Source organism: Dermacentor albipictus, chromosome 1, assembly GCF_038994185.2.
Source record: "Dermacentor albipictus isolate Rhodes 1998 colony chromosome 1, USDA_Dalb.pri_finalv2, whole genome shotgun sequence".
NCBI lineage: Eukaryota > Metazoa > Arthropoda > Arachnida > Ixodida > Ixodidae > Dermacentor > Dermacentor albipictus.
In genome coordinates this window covers 334,909,117-334,923,049 of record NC_091821.1, presented here as the reverse complement: position 1 = coordinate 334,923,049, position 13,933 = coordinate 334,909,117, and the positions used below count along the sequence as shown (strand labels likewise).

Sequence of the window (13,933 nt, the reverse complement as noted above, 5' to 3'; positions counted from 1 at the left end):
ACTGAGCCACAGGCCACGCGAGGGCGGAGGAGCATACACTATATATACTGAGGGCGCACCATTTGCGAGCGTGCTGCGGCCACTGCAAGTGTACGTCCGCACACTCCGAGTTTTTCAACTGATCCGGCCGATGTGAACCTCCGCCCCGTCGGATACTTCTGTCGACCCAGGCTGTGCGCTACATAGGATATGCGCACGCGCGCGTGCTATATAGCGCAGTACGTGGGAGGTATAAACCAAACCGAGGCTTGGTCAGTCACGCTCGCGTGTGCGTGCGTGAATGTGTATGTGTGTGTATGTGTGCGCTTGTGCGGGCGTGTGTGTGTACGTGCGCGTGCGCGTGCACGCGTTCGACAGGCAGCTGCCGTTGGCCCTTACGCCGATGCTCCAGGCCTTGCCGCCGTTCTACCGAAAAGCCAAAGCGATTGCCGGCACTCGAAAGAAAGAAAGAAAGAAAGAAAGAAAGAAAGAAAGAAAGAAAGAAAGAAAGAAAGAAAGAAAGAAAGAAAGAAAAAAAGAAAGAGCTGCGAAGTGTGGGCTGGCGTCCATGGCTGCATCACCTGCTTTAAATGGCCCGACGGGTGGCTCGCTATATAAGCGCCGGCTGGAGCTTTTCCGAAATAATAGACGCGCCCGTCGACAGTTCTAAGCGCGGCGTATACTGCTTGCGCTTTTCAGTTTGGTGTATAGAGGCTTTGCGCATCGCGACCGATGGGGTTGAGGCGGAGCACTCCTCTGAGCGCAGGCAGTTTACAATTTATTTGCGGTTGGAGAAAACAGAAATCGTCGTTTCACGCATGCTCAATCCAACTTGAAACCTGTATTACTGAGCCATGCACACATTTATCGATGATTTTGAGGAGGACGATGATGATCATTAAGATTATGATCTAAGCAAAAAGAAAGAAAGGGCACAAACCACTGCGATGACAGGGCAAGGATCGCATGGCAGTAGAAAAAAGAAAGAAAAGGTAAATGAAAATGCATACGAACCAGATCCCAAGTGCAAAAAAGGAATGTGTAAACTAGTGTCAATATTTCAGCTTTCAGTGCCAATATTTCAAAAGGGAATAACTATTTGAAAAAATGAGAAGCTTGGAGTGTGGGAAAGAGTATATCGTCAATCTTGTATGAAATTTTTGGAAATATAGTATAGAAGGGTGAAATAAATTGTTAGAGATACGGAAGAGAGCGATTCTAGTAGGAAAGTATTCATACAGTAATATTTTTGTTTGTCAGAGGCAGTTACCGACGACTGTTACGGTTTGGAAGCGGCCAGGAGATAGGTGCTGTATGTACCGCCATCTTCGCTACAGAGATGCGTGGTGCATGGGGCATTTCAGGTCATTTAAAGGATGTGAAATTAGCAATTTTCGCTCTTTGTTGACCTCCTTATATGAACAGATAAACGAAAAGGTAAGATGCTGAACATGGACAGAAATAAGTTTTTGTTACAGACTCTTTGAACGCCAGTCTGGCGTTCCCCATTACCAAAAACACAAAGAAAATTCGACAAATATTGTCGTGATACATATGAAATGTTGCTAATGGCATTATTAACACGTGCATCTTATTTTATTTTTATTGATTATGCTAGTGACAGAATACTGTCACAAAATCGTGGTTTGGATTACGGGGCGGTATAGACCCTTTTCACTGCGATCCCGTACATGGGCGCCGCTCTGTTTGATCACGTGGCGATGCGCCCATTGCTTGCCTCAGCAGCCTCCTTTCTCTCCGTATTTATGATGTGCATGACACCCGGTGTGAATCATCAAACCTCTGTTTACGCGAATACCGTAGACGGTGACTGGGTTGAGGACATGAAACTTTGGTCACAGCTTTCGAGGACACGTATATACGCTTTCCGCGCTCACTACCTTGTCCAAACATCACGCGCAGCGCATACAGTGTTTGCATACTAAACGCTGGGCTGAGAATGTATTTCAAGCTGTCGAAACGTTCCACTTATGAATTAAATCAGGATCAGTGTGTATTGCTCTTCATTATTTATTCAGCAAACACGTTGATGCAGCGGTTTGTATAATATTTCTTACTCAATAAGGTTTCTCGGTGCATTAATTGACCATCGTACTGTTTATTTTCTGCCTAATCGCTTGCGGGAAATGCATGCATTTCTTGCGATATGTTTGTTCTTGCGGCGCACAAGGCTTGGAACGTAGGCACTGGCCTGTGCTTTGTAATAGCTTGTAGCGAGGCTGTATTAACGCTATAGTCACTCGCTTACCCCCTGCGGACGACCACGAAACGTTCAGCTTCCAACACACGTGTGTAAGTCCGTATAGTCGCCGTGTCAAATACGTTGGCGCATTTATTGAAGTATGCGCCATTGATCTACTAACGCGACAGCGTTAAGGAGCTGGTGTCGCAGAAAAGCCGGCGTTGGCCATGAGCGAAAAATCCCGGAAGGCAATTTATAAATAAAAACAACTTGCAAGATGGGCTGCGTGGGAATCGAACCAGGGTCTCCGGAGTATGAGACGGATACGCTACCACTCAGCCATGAGTTCGATGGTTCTAAGCGCGACAAAACGCCTCTAGTGAACGCGGTGTCGCCTTAGAAACGTGCCGTAGAAAGTTATACTGTGGTGTATATCGCGTATTAGGAGCATGTAAATTACAGAAGTCGCAGTTAAACGAGTAGCGAAGTACGTTTCCGCTACATTTATTCTGCGCTTGGCGCACACGCAGAGCCATCTTGCGGCAAACACAGAAGATCCTTTCCTCGCCATGTACGGCGCTGCCCCGACAGGTGGCGCCCACTCGCCCGCTTCTCCCCTTTGTCTCGTCAAGAGCATGCTGAGCGAATGAGTGGGCGGTGCGAACGGGGCGCGATAACGCTATCGCGTTCCACTCTCGAAGGCGAAGCTTAAGCGTCCTCCAATTTTTTCTTGATACGTTGGCGATACAGTGGGCGCATATTGGCGTGAGTTGGAGTGGATGCGTGTAGATAAAGTTCGATAAGCTTACTGTGCTAGGAAGCGACGCTAGTACCTTTGTCGTTGTGTAACGGGCGGTTTACTCACTCTTTGCTGACGTTCCGGGGCTGAAGTCCTTTCTTTGGAAATCAGCGATCCAACATTGACGGAAGAGTGAATTTTTTTCTTTTTCTTTATTTTTTTTGCGTGTGCTCGAGGAAAGCCGTGTATCGCGAAAGCCCGGCAACGCAGGCAGTTCTTATGTCAGTGGTCTGTGGAATTGGCGACACAAATTCATTCCATTCCATAAAGACGCCGGTCACTATTTTTGCAGCCAACCATTGCACGCGTCTTCCCTCTACCGTTCCACATTTTGCAGCTTGAGGCAGCGTCAGAGCTGACTGATCATTGCGTGCAAGCACGCTGGCTGTCAGAATGAACATTTATAAGCTTATGTCTCACCAATTCACAAGTTAACGACGTGTTTCTCTTTCCTGTGGCTCCATCTGAACGTGTCGTACTTGCACGCACAGCGCGGATATGCTCTTACGGCCGTGAGTGGGCCTCGACTTAGGGAGAAGCAGCATCGTGCCTCCCTAACGAGAAGGCGCATTAGAGCCGAACAGGAGCATCACTGTGCGGTGCTGGACACCCGAAAATGAACAGCACGTGCGGGCTGCGATTGCTTTATCTTTCTTTGTCCCATCCTGTCGCATACTTGACGCGGGGAGGCGCACATATATCCCATGGATGATTGTGCCTAGGCCGTGTTTCTGGGAACAATTTCGAAGCGCACTGAGGCGAACATCTGTGGGCCGGTGCTAATGGGACCTCCTGCCGAGGAACAGTGAAGAAATGTGGCAAAAACTCAGGGACAACCCAAGAGGGAACCGTCCAGAACCGAGGCGTGCGGGGTGCTATACGATTGCCGCGACCAAGAGAGAACGGCATTGAACTTTGCGCTTTTCTCGTTAGTTTGATATATTGGTTTCTATCTGAGCTGAGATCCTGTCTGAGTCAATTATAGAAGTACTGAATTCGTTTATTCAACCTAACCAGGGTCAGTTACTCAAGGTGACAAGCATAAAGTGACAATATGCTTATTGCTTCTGTTACGTCGATAAGATGTTATATAGGTCATAGGAAACCGGCTTGGTAGGTAAGCAACGTACGTGGCGTATAACCGCATAGCTCTAACTTCGCCGAATTTGCTGGTCATCACGGGCGAGCGGAAAGACATATGACGACACGATTTAGAATGCAGAAATTCAAACATCTGGAGATACGAGCTGCAAATATTCAAGGACGTTTAGCAGTACTAACTGCTTCAATTGAATGCTAGCGGTGCAGATGATTAAAGGCTGGGCGATAACGAAACTTATACAGAAGCTATTAGCTAACTGATACTTGACAGAATTGCATCGCTGGCATTCTGTGTTGTACCCTTACAAAAAATTTTAGTAACATTTTATAAACCGTCTTTAGACAAATGTTACTAGAACCTATCGACATTCTATAAAACGTCTTTAGACACCGTAACAACTTCCTTGTAACCTCCTACCGACTATTGGCCACCGATATTGAATTGAGAGTATAGATATAAAATGTCGATAGAATTCTTACCGACTGCTTATTATCTTATGTCGTTAGAAAGTGCCAACTGTGAAGCGACTATTTATTGACCACCTTTATACATCCTAACAATTTGCTAGTAACATCCTGTCGACTATTCGCCACAGATAGTTGACAGGATGTTACTAGGAAGTCGTTAGGATGTATAAAGGTGGTTAATAAATAGTCGCTTCACAGTTTTTAGAAAGTACATAAAAATTTTATTCAGAGGTAATTACTTTTGCAATTATATATTGCAAAAGTAAGCTTTGACTATCTCTGAATAAAATTTTTTTTGCTTCCTAAAAACTGTGCAATGACTATTTATTAACCACCTTTATATATCCTAACGACTTGCTAGTAACATCCTGTCAACTATCTGTCTTTGGCGAATAGTGATTGCCAAGTGGCTAGGTGTGGCATGCAACAGAAGAAGACGGGTTTCCATTTGTGCTTGAACACATCCATTTAATATCCCCGGGCTAATAAGGAGGACGAGTTCTCCAGCTGCCCTGGAAGTAGGCTGAAATGTTGCGTTGTGTAGTCTAGAAACGAGAAGAAAAAAGGCAATATATTAGTTTTGCTACAGTGACATTGCAACACACCATGCATCTGTTTCTTAAAAAGGAAGTGCACAAGAGACAAGCTTTCAATCCTGTGAGCTATAAACATCTCCACCTGTTTTGTGCAGTCCTAAAAATGCATGAAATGACTGAATTCGTGCATTAAAGCTGGGAGCGTGATGGATGTGCGTAACACCAACAGATGCACAACACAAACTCTATCGTACCAATTGTCATCTACAAACAAAAGCTGTAAATCAACTTCAGTTTAATGAACTTCGATATTCGTATTGTGACTAGTACATGGAAGTTTCATGTGTGAATTATCTTAGGAAAGGCAAGGTGTCAGTCATAACTATGCTGCAGCTTTGCTTGGGCACAGGTACATAGAAGAGTTGATTTTTATGTTGCCCTTAAGAACCACGAAATGATACAAGCAACATGTAAGCAGTTGAACAGGCATTACGGACGTTCTACAGCAAGATTAGAAAATGCCTTTGTTGTGCAGGCAGACATTGTCAAAGTGAGCTTGTTACTAAACATGTTAGCTTTCCACAAGACAGGATATTATATTATCAGTGCATTCATATGACCAGGGCCTCTATCACAAAAATACATATGCCAACAGTAATGACAATTTTCTAGTTATGGTGGCAAAGCTTGCATTATAATATGCTATTATAATCAGGTTAATAGCTATTTTAGCAGGAAAGAAAGGAGTATACCCTAAGATAGCACTGAAATTGCCATGAAAGGAGTTTTGTTGAAAACTGCACAAAGAATATTAAGATGCTTCTTTGTGACACACATACCTACTGTGGTGTTGACCTTCTTGGAATCCAACGGATCCTTCTGTGGAAGGCATTTGACAGCCGCCCAATGAAGGACCTCCCTTCAACGTTTTCTATTGAAAAGGGAGCTTTAAGGAGGCCCTCCACGAAGTGAAAGCCTGAGTTGTTAGCATCCAGGCACAGCCTCTTCAGCAGGCCCTTTTCAACGTATACACCGTCACCGATGTCTACCTGTGAAAGAATACAACAACCAAAGATTCATTTTATACGCATTTGATCAAGGAATGGTTAGGAAGTAGGGTAAGGTTTGCAAAAACGGAAGTCGCTGCTTGTTGTTGATTCGGTTTAAAGAACAAAGCAGCCTTACGTATACCATACATGCATTGTACTGAGCTGTGTACTTTTACGTAAGACTAGAAAGTATTGGGAACTTCAATGCGAAAGAAAGACATGCATCTGCCTAGAACTAAGCAAATGTGTGCCACCCCTTGACACTGAGTGAGATCTGGTGCTGTTTTAGTGATTAGCAGACATTGAAAGCTTCAAGCCTCATCGAGTATAGGGCCAAGCTGTGCTCGATTAGTGGCGCACAAGTGCTCGAGAACTATCAAACAGGATGCAATTGTCTTCAAATACGATTCTGACTTCCCCTTGCAGACATGCACTTTTAAATTTACTGACTGCACTTGGGTGTAAAGATTTTGTCTGACAGAGTGAATAAACAATACACACAAGCAGCATTTTCATAGTTAGCATAGTCTTTAATAGGTACTGATACCTTCAATTTAGAAAACCCTGTATATTGGGCCTCATCAAACTAATTTCACAAAAGGTTTGTCAAGGTAGAAGCATAGAACTTTAGTCATTAGAAGACAGGTGAAAGGAGTTAATTATTGCAATTATTACTGAAAATTAAATTTCAGACAGCTCATCCCAATGAGAAATTGATGCAAGCAGTTTGTACATGCCACATAAGCATTTAGATATCAAAAATAGGGATTAGAGAAAACCTTCCCTTAGAGGTTCATTAGTACAAGCAGCCATGCCCTCGAGAAGACATAACTTCTTTTTCTGTAGGCAGAAAGAGGCTCGAGCATTTTATTGACACATATATGTGCCCATGCATATATGTCATCTCTGTTGTAAACCTTTTTTTCATGTACATGCAAGGTGTGTTTATAACATCTCATTGTGCACAAAATTTGCGTAATAATTTAAAGACCGCGATTTTGTAGCGATGGTATTCCTTTGCGCTATTCGTTAGTAGGCTGACCGACGCCCCGGCCCGTGCTACGTACTGCAGCTGCCGGCCGTTAGCGGTGGGCGAGAAGAGTGATATAGAATCGAGGGGTAAGTATCGCTACAAAATCGCAGTCTTCAAATTATTACGCACTGCCGAACGAACACAAACTTTCAATGTGTTTTCATAATTGTGTGCCCATTCAGGCATAGCAATCAAGGCGGGTAGCAGAATGCAAGTACGCTGTAACATCAGAGGAAGCTTTCGTGAAATTGCTTGCTAAATGTGCACAGCAACATGGCTAACATACGATAGGAAAGCGCTTTGCTCTAGCTAGTTACACAACGCTCATTACGTAAATCATAAGCTTCAAGAATGCGTGCAAGCGCCAAACTTGCTTACCTTTCAAGACTTGGCAAACGCTCCTTCGTCTAACAGGTACAGAAGCACCGACGTTTCTCTGGCGCAAGCACTTTAGAACTGCCGATGAACTCCAGCTCCACAAAAGCACAACCTTCAACAGTCTTCCAAACACTACAATTCGAAGCCCCAGTACCAGACTTTTCACGAGAGCGCGGGCAGGCAGCTCGGCAGAACAAAGGCAGCTCGGACGGGAGCTGTACTAGGGCACTCACTGACGACACTGGTGGTTCGCTCGAAACACACGGCGAACTAATGGCGTTACACGAGTCCGGAGGGTTTGGGATGGTCACTGCACACAACAAGGAGCACGTTTTGTCTAGGCACTTCTAAAATTTAACTCAAATACCACCTTACTGCAGGGAGCACTCACGACAACCAACGTGGTCTGTCGACCAAACGAATACTACAGTAGCGCCACTCTGCGGTCTTTTAGAAAAATGTATCTTAAATGAAAAAATTGCGTGTTTTTTTCTAATAACATTTGATAGAGTCTTTTAATAAATTTATTTGGTCCAGAAGTGTGTACTTTGTACTTTGTGATGCGATGTTTAAGGAAATGTATATATAATAAAAACTAAGCGGATGTTGCCTTCAAGATTCGCAATTGCTTCAGGTGCATGCAGGTTGCAAAAGCACGGCCTTCGAGATTAGACTGTCACTCAAAGGAAGCCGTAGTAGGAAGCGGAGAGGCATTTAGGCCCCAATCATTGGGTTTACAGTGCCTATGTAGGCTTCCTTATTTATAAAGTGTATACGGGGACTTCCGCCGAACCATGACCGAGCTATACAGACGCACGCGGTACGATTCGGTGTCCGATCCGACGTGCGGCGCTGCATGCTACGGCATGAGCGGCGCGTAAGCTCCGCCCACATCCAACTCCCCAGCTTGAGTTCATATCCACGTCGAGAAACCCAATATAAACAACTCTGCACAACACTGCTTCGCTTTACGCGAAGGCTGTCGATAAAATTATGCCCCTGTGAGTGACAGAACACTTCACGACGGCGCGTTGTCCACTGACGGCTCCGCTAAAGCCAGCGATAGGGCCGGTAGGCATAGCTAGGCGGACGCTGCAGCCGACGGCGCTTGCGATCCAGTCCGAGCTCGTCGAAGAGTGCTTATTTTTGCCAAAACAATGAACACTGTACACTTAGGTCGGCCGTAATTAAATACAATTGGTTTACTCGACGCAGTCGTTGCGAAGGGCAAACGTGCAAGCGAAGCGAGCGGCCTCGCTCAGACGGTCGGTTTGTGATGTCTGCTCGCGAAATGCCCTCGCGTCGCGGCTCCCGATCTCACCAGTAGCTTAGTGCTAGTGTACAAGGCGCTGGTTTGCATAACAGGCACACGTTCGAGATAATTTTACTGAACTGGTAACTATTTCATGTCAGAAACAAACTGCAGCAGGCAAGGAAAAAGAATAACTGCGAGAAACCGGAAAGCCAGCACCGCCTCCGTGGAGGGAACGTCAGAGAACGTCACATGCCAGCCGCGCTGCCAATGGCTGCGGCCAGACGACGGTGCAGTTGTCGGATACGTCGAACGATGAAAATCTGCCCGGTTTGTCGCACGCCGGACGTCCGATCCGGCGCTTCGGCACGGCAAAACACCTCGATTCGGGCTGCAGTTTCGGCGCGTCAGACGCCGGATCGGACACCAAATCGGACCGTGTGTCTCCCGCTTTAGTTGGCGAACACGAGCCGATCAGCGCGCCGTCTAGTACGATGGTGCATGGCCTACGGGCTTCTTTGACACCTACTGAGCACAAATTCATGATCACCGCTCATATACACGCTTCCCATGGCACTAGCTGTCGTGTTTTTGAGAATACGTGCCCACATCTTGAATTGGTGAGACCATATTTCCTCTTAGCGTCCGGTATTAGAACCAATTTTTTTCTATGAACATTCTACTATCATCTGTTACTAGGAAGTTGATTACAAATTAGGAAAACAGTTACTGTGCAAAAAAACATTTTTTTTAATGCAGCCAGTCTTTGCATATTCATTTATAGTTCAGATGCTGTTATATGTTCATTTTTCACTAAATCATTTTTAACAACTTTGTAGTAACCAGGGTTACTAGAAAGTTGATTGCAAATTGTGGAAAGTTACACCTGTCCATGAAACAACACTGTCTTGCACCAGCCATGTTCACTGAATAATTATAACCTTATTGAATAATATTCATGCATGTTTTGTAACTTGGGTTATGTACTTTAAGAACATAATTATTTTTATTACCTTCCTATTGAATCGTGTTTCTAAAAAGTTAAAATAGTGTGTCTTAACTTTCTAGTAACTTTCTTTTTACATACTGACGTTAGAAAAGAAGTAACCAACTTTCTTTTGACAAACGTTACTAAAAAGTAAAAGTCAACAGGATGTTACTAAAGTTGATAGGATGTTGATAAAAGTTCTAAAGAAAGTAAGGAAGCATTTTTGTATGGGTAAGGTGTATCGTCACCTGTTATCCTATATTCTCTCTCGCTTTTCCAATGTATTTCCCCACATTTGCACTCCATCTTACCGTCTTCGAATGGAACAGTGCAACAGACGGTATCAGGCAAGTGGCAAACGCGCAAACAGAGCGCTAACTTCCAGCTGAGTTTTTTGACGCAAGGTGGCCCATTTTTAATGCTAAAGCATTATAGTCGGCGGCGTGACCGAACTATAGTACCAAAAATGGCCGATGGCAGGGAGTAAAAACACGTCAAAAGATACTCGGATTGATGTCAAATTTATCAGGGAGGTTCCTCTGAACAAAGTAAATTAATGACTTTTGAAAGAATATTAGGTAAATTTAGATCAGAGTGGGAATCGAACCCGGGCCTCCGTGTTGCAAGGGGAACACGCTCCCGACTCCACGGCGGCTCCGCGGTTCCGATTGACTATATGGGTGTCTAGTGCGTGTGTCACTGCGAGCGTCACGTCGCAGCCATCTGGCTTACTGAACGCGTGGCCTAGTGCGTACGCCGTTGGGCACGTGACCGCAGAGCCAAAGGGTAGGGGTGGCGCCATGTTATGTGTGTATAAAATGAGTGCATAAAATTTTTAAAAAAAATCGCAATTCTGCTTGAAAGGCGAATCACCGATTGCGATAGCAAATTAGTAGGTAGCTGTACGAAGTAAGGATAGTTTTATCGGCCGTATAAACTCGTAAACATTCGCTTACTAACTAAATTAACAATGATAGAATATGTAAGCGTGACTCAATTAGGACGTAGACGGAAACAGACTCACAGAGACAGCGCTGTCTTAGCGTGTCTGCTTCTACGTCCTTGTTCAGTCGCGCCTACGCATTCTATCATGGTTTCAAACGAACTAGCCCGTCAACGTGTTTTAACTAAATTAATCAGCACGTTGTCATGCGCGCACAGGTAAACACGAACACAGCTCGCTCAATGACAGCAGAAACTGTCTGTGAAAACGGCGGATTATCGCGGCAGCAGCCGCGAGCCAATTGACCTCCGCGCATCTGTCGCCTCAACACGAACGAAACGTCGAAAGCACAGCGCACACGAAGCTGTGCACTCTGCAAACATTGCAGATCGTTTTGAAGATGAGGCCCACGCGGGCGCGCACTTTGGCCACGTCGCAGATTGCTTTCAAGACACACGAGCGCCTGCAACGCGTCCCTATATACGCCGTCCACCAAAGGAGTCTACTACGCTGTCCGCGATTCACGTGGCCAACGCCGCAGTAGACGCTGCAACACTCTGTACGGAGAGGCAGTCGAGGAGGACATCGAGACACCTTGACAGCCGCCGGACAAGGAAACCCCCCTCCTTCGTCTAACCCCCATTGCCTCGCGCGCCACAGGAGAGGGCATGCATCCGGGCCGTGTTCCTCGCTCGCGCACGCGAGATTGAACCGGGTTCGCGGGCTCAACCTCGCACGCTTTCACTCATACGGAACATCACGGCGACGGCGACGGCGACAGCACAAATGCGCCTGGAGTGTCCATATAATTGTTATCGCAATTAAAACATAATGTACTATCGAACGCCGCTGAGCGGTCCTTCGAGGGAGGAACTCCTCGTGGGCAAGCGAGCGCGTTGATACGCGTGGCGCGGTTTTCATTTGGCCTTATAGCGAGGCCCAGTTAAAAGGCAGGCGAGAGCTTGCGAGGACAAGGAACGCGCAGAAGAAGCATTTCGCCAAAGGGACTATAATGCTTTCGCATTCCCACACGTAAGCAGTCTTAAGCGTCTCTGCCGAATTTTTTTAACATTCACGCACAACGATCCAGGTCATTAAAAGCACGCGTACGATGCTATGGCTGTTTTCACATTTTTTCCTGTTCCAGTGGATACGTCACTTGTCAACACTCAGACTGAGTAAAACTTGAGCAGCTTTATAGATGTTCACTTACCAACTAGCTCGGCTTCAGACCTTAGCCCGTTTTACCAAATGCGCGCAGCGTAGCGAAGGCTAGGGATCGTGCCAGCCAATTATTAACGAGAGCCAGCTGCGAGTCCCAAGCATGTAGAATGGCTTGCCCATTGTGTGCCCCTAATCCTTCCGTGAATCTTCCATTCATTCTGCGTCGTTGGGAGCGCTATCGCAGGCGGACAGCGGAGGAAACGTCTTCCTGGTTCTGCATTCTGCTTGTCTGACGCGACTAACAGTTTTCACTGCGTTGCAGGGAGTTGCTGAGGCGGAGTACAGAAGCCAGAAGCCTGCTAATTCGAGCGCCCTGCCTGTCGGTCCTTTTATTGCGGCAGCAATTATATGGACATTACAGGCGCATTTCTGCCGTCGTCGCCGGCAGCGTCGCTGTGATGTTCCGTATAGCGTCCAAGGGGGCTCACATTGTTCCCGCACGCCGTATGCTGTATATATGTGCGAGTGAAACCGCGCGACGGCGAGCCTACGATGGCGGCTCAATCTTGCGCGCGCAAGGGAGGAAAGCGGGGAGGAAGCGAGACGTCTTCCGTCGCACGCAAGGCACCGGGGGGAGGTGAGGGAGGGGGGGCGTTCTACTCTGGCGGCGGCTGCACATGGCACGGCCGCGCGGGCCCTATCACGAAAGCGATCTGCGATGGGGACAAAGTTTAGGCGTCTATAGGCGCACCGACGACTGATACCTTCGTGTGCGTTATGTTCTCGCCGCTTAGTTAGCGTTGAAGCGAGAGGCAGCGCGAAAGTCAGTTCGCTCGCTCCTGCTGCCGCGCTTCCTCACATCAGCGTTTTGACATTGAGTTTCCGCGCTCATTGAGTAGGATGTGTTCATGTTTGCTTGTGTGCGCGTGACGTCATGCTTGTTACTTTAGTTAATAAGTGGAATGCTTACTAGTTTATACGGCTGATAAAAGTACTATCCTTACAGCGTATAGCTGTCTACTAATTTGCTATCGCAATCGATGCTTTGCCTTTCTGGCGAAACTGTGGATTTTTTACCGTCAGAACCTTTGTCCTCCCCGCGACCTCTCCACATCTCTAAATCCTATTCTGCTCCTAACTGTATACTGTTTTAGGCAATTGGCTAAGTGCGCCTATTCAGTTATTTTAGATTTGGCCTCGTCTCTAATAGCTTGCTTGACGCCAACTTTTGTTTCATTTTTCTTCCCAATTTCTTTTTTTGCAAAGCATGCAGATTTTTCAGGTATCTTGTCATTACGTTTTGTTAAAGGGACTCAAATACGTACAAGCGTTCTTTGTCTTGCACAGTTGACAAAGAAAAAGAAAGGAAGAGGAGGGAGGTGGATACTCGGCACTCTGCGTCTTCCGGGAGGAGAAGAATAAGAAGGCGTCGGCCGCCGATTTATGAAGACGTAACAGGCAGGAGCGCCGGCGCAACAGGCCGCTCTATCGCCCGCCGAAGCCAAGCGGAACCCCCGGCGGGCCCGCGACGAGCGACGCGGGCATCTGCAGCCCACTCGCGGCTTTCACGCGCACCGCGGCCGGATTTCACGGCTCAAGACCAGGTGCGCGCAGATCCTGCGGGATCCTCCTCTTCGGCTTGTCTGTTGCCGCCTCGCTCCGCGGCGCATGTAGTATAGTAGTATATACTTTCCCGCGCACGCACGTAACCGCACACGCGAGCGGCGTTGCTATGAGAAAGGACCCCGCGAAACCGCACACCCCAGCCTTGCCTTAGACGGGGGGTTCTGTCTGTCTTTGTGCACTGCCACGAGGGACCGGTGCGGCCCGTACGTGTAGGCCACTGTGCGCCAGCCTTTAGCGCGCATCCTCGCGTTGCCAAGATCTACTCGAAAGAACAACGGTTTCTCTTGAACGAGATTATGGAACTATGTGACAACAGCAGATTTACGGCATTGAGGATGATAGGTTCGTTTGAGGAGCGGAAATGCGCTTTTAGTGGGCAATGGACATAACGTCTTGAATTATTTTCAGTAGATT

At 46.7% G+C, this 13,933-nt stretch overlaps 2 long non-coding RNA genes across 2 annotated transcripts in view; one reads left to right on the top strand and one right to left on the bottom strand.

Moving 5' to 3' along the window:
• LOC135915019 (uncharacterized) overlaps positions 1-13,450 on the top strand; it is an 83,165-nt gene extending 69,715 nt beyond the window's left edge. Inside the window, exon 3 of the long non-coding RNA XR_010568498.1 lies at positions 13,241-13,450. This is a non-coding gene — a long non-coding RNA (uncharacterized lncRNA). The remainder of the gene's footprint in view (positions 1-13,240) is intronic.
• LOC139057407 (uncharacterized) lies at positions 5,004-7,941 on the bottom strand. The gene is made up of 3 exons (XR_011512749.1): positions 7,547-7,941; positions 5,926-6,135; positions 5,004-5,095 (listed from the first exon to the last, which is right to left on the bottom strand). It is a non-coding gene; the product is annotated as an uncharacterized lncRNA (long non-coding RNA).
• Positions 13,451-13,933: the final 483 nt, after the last annotated feature.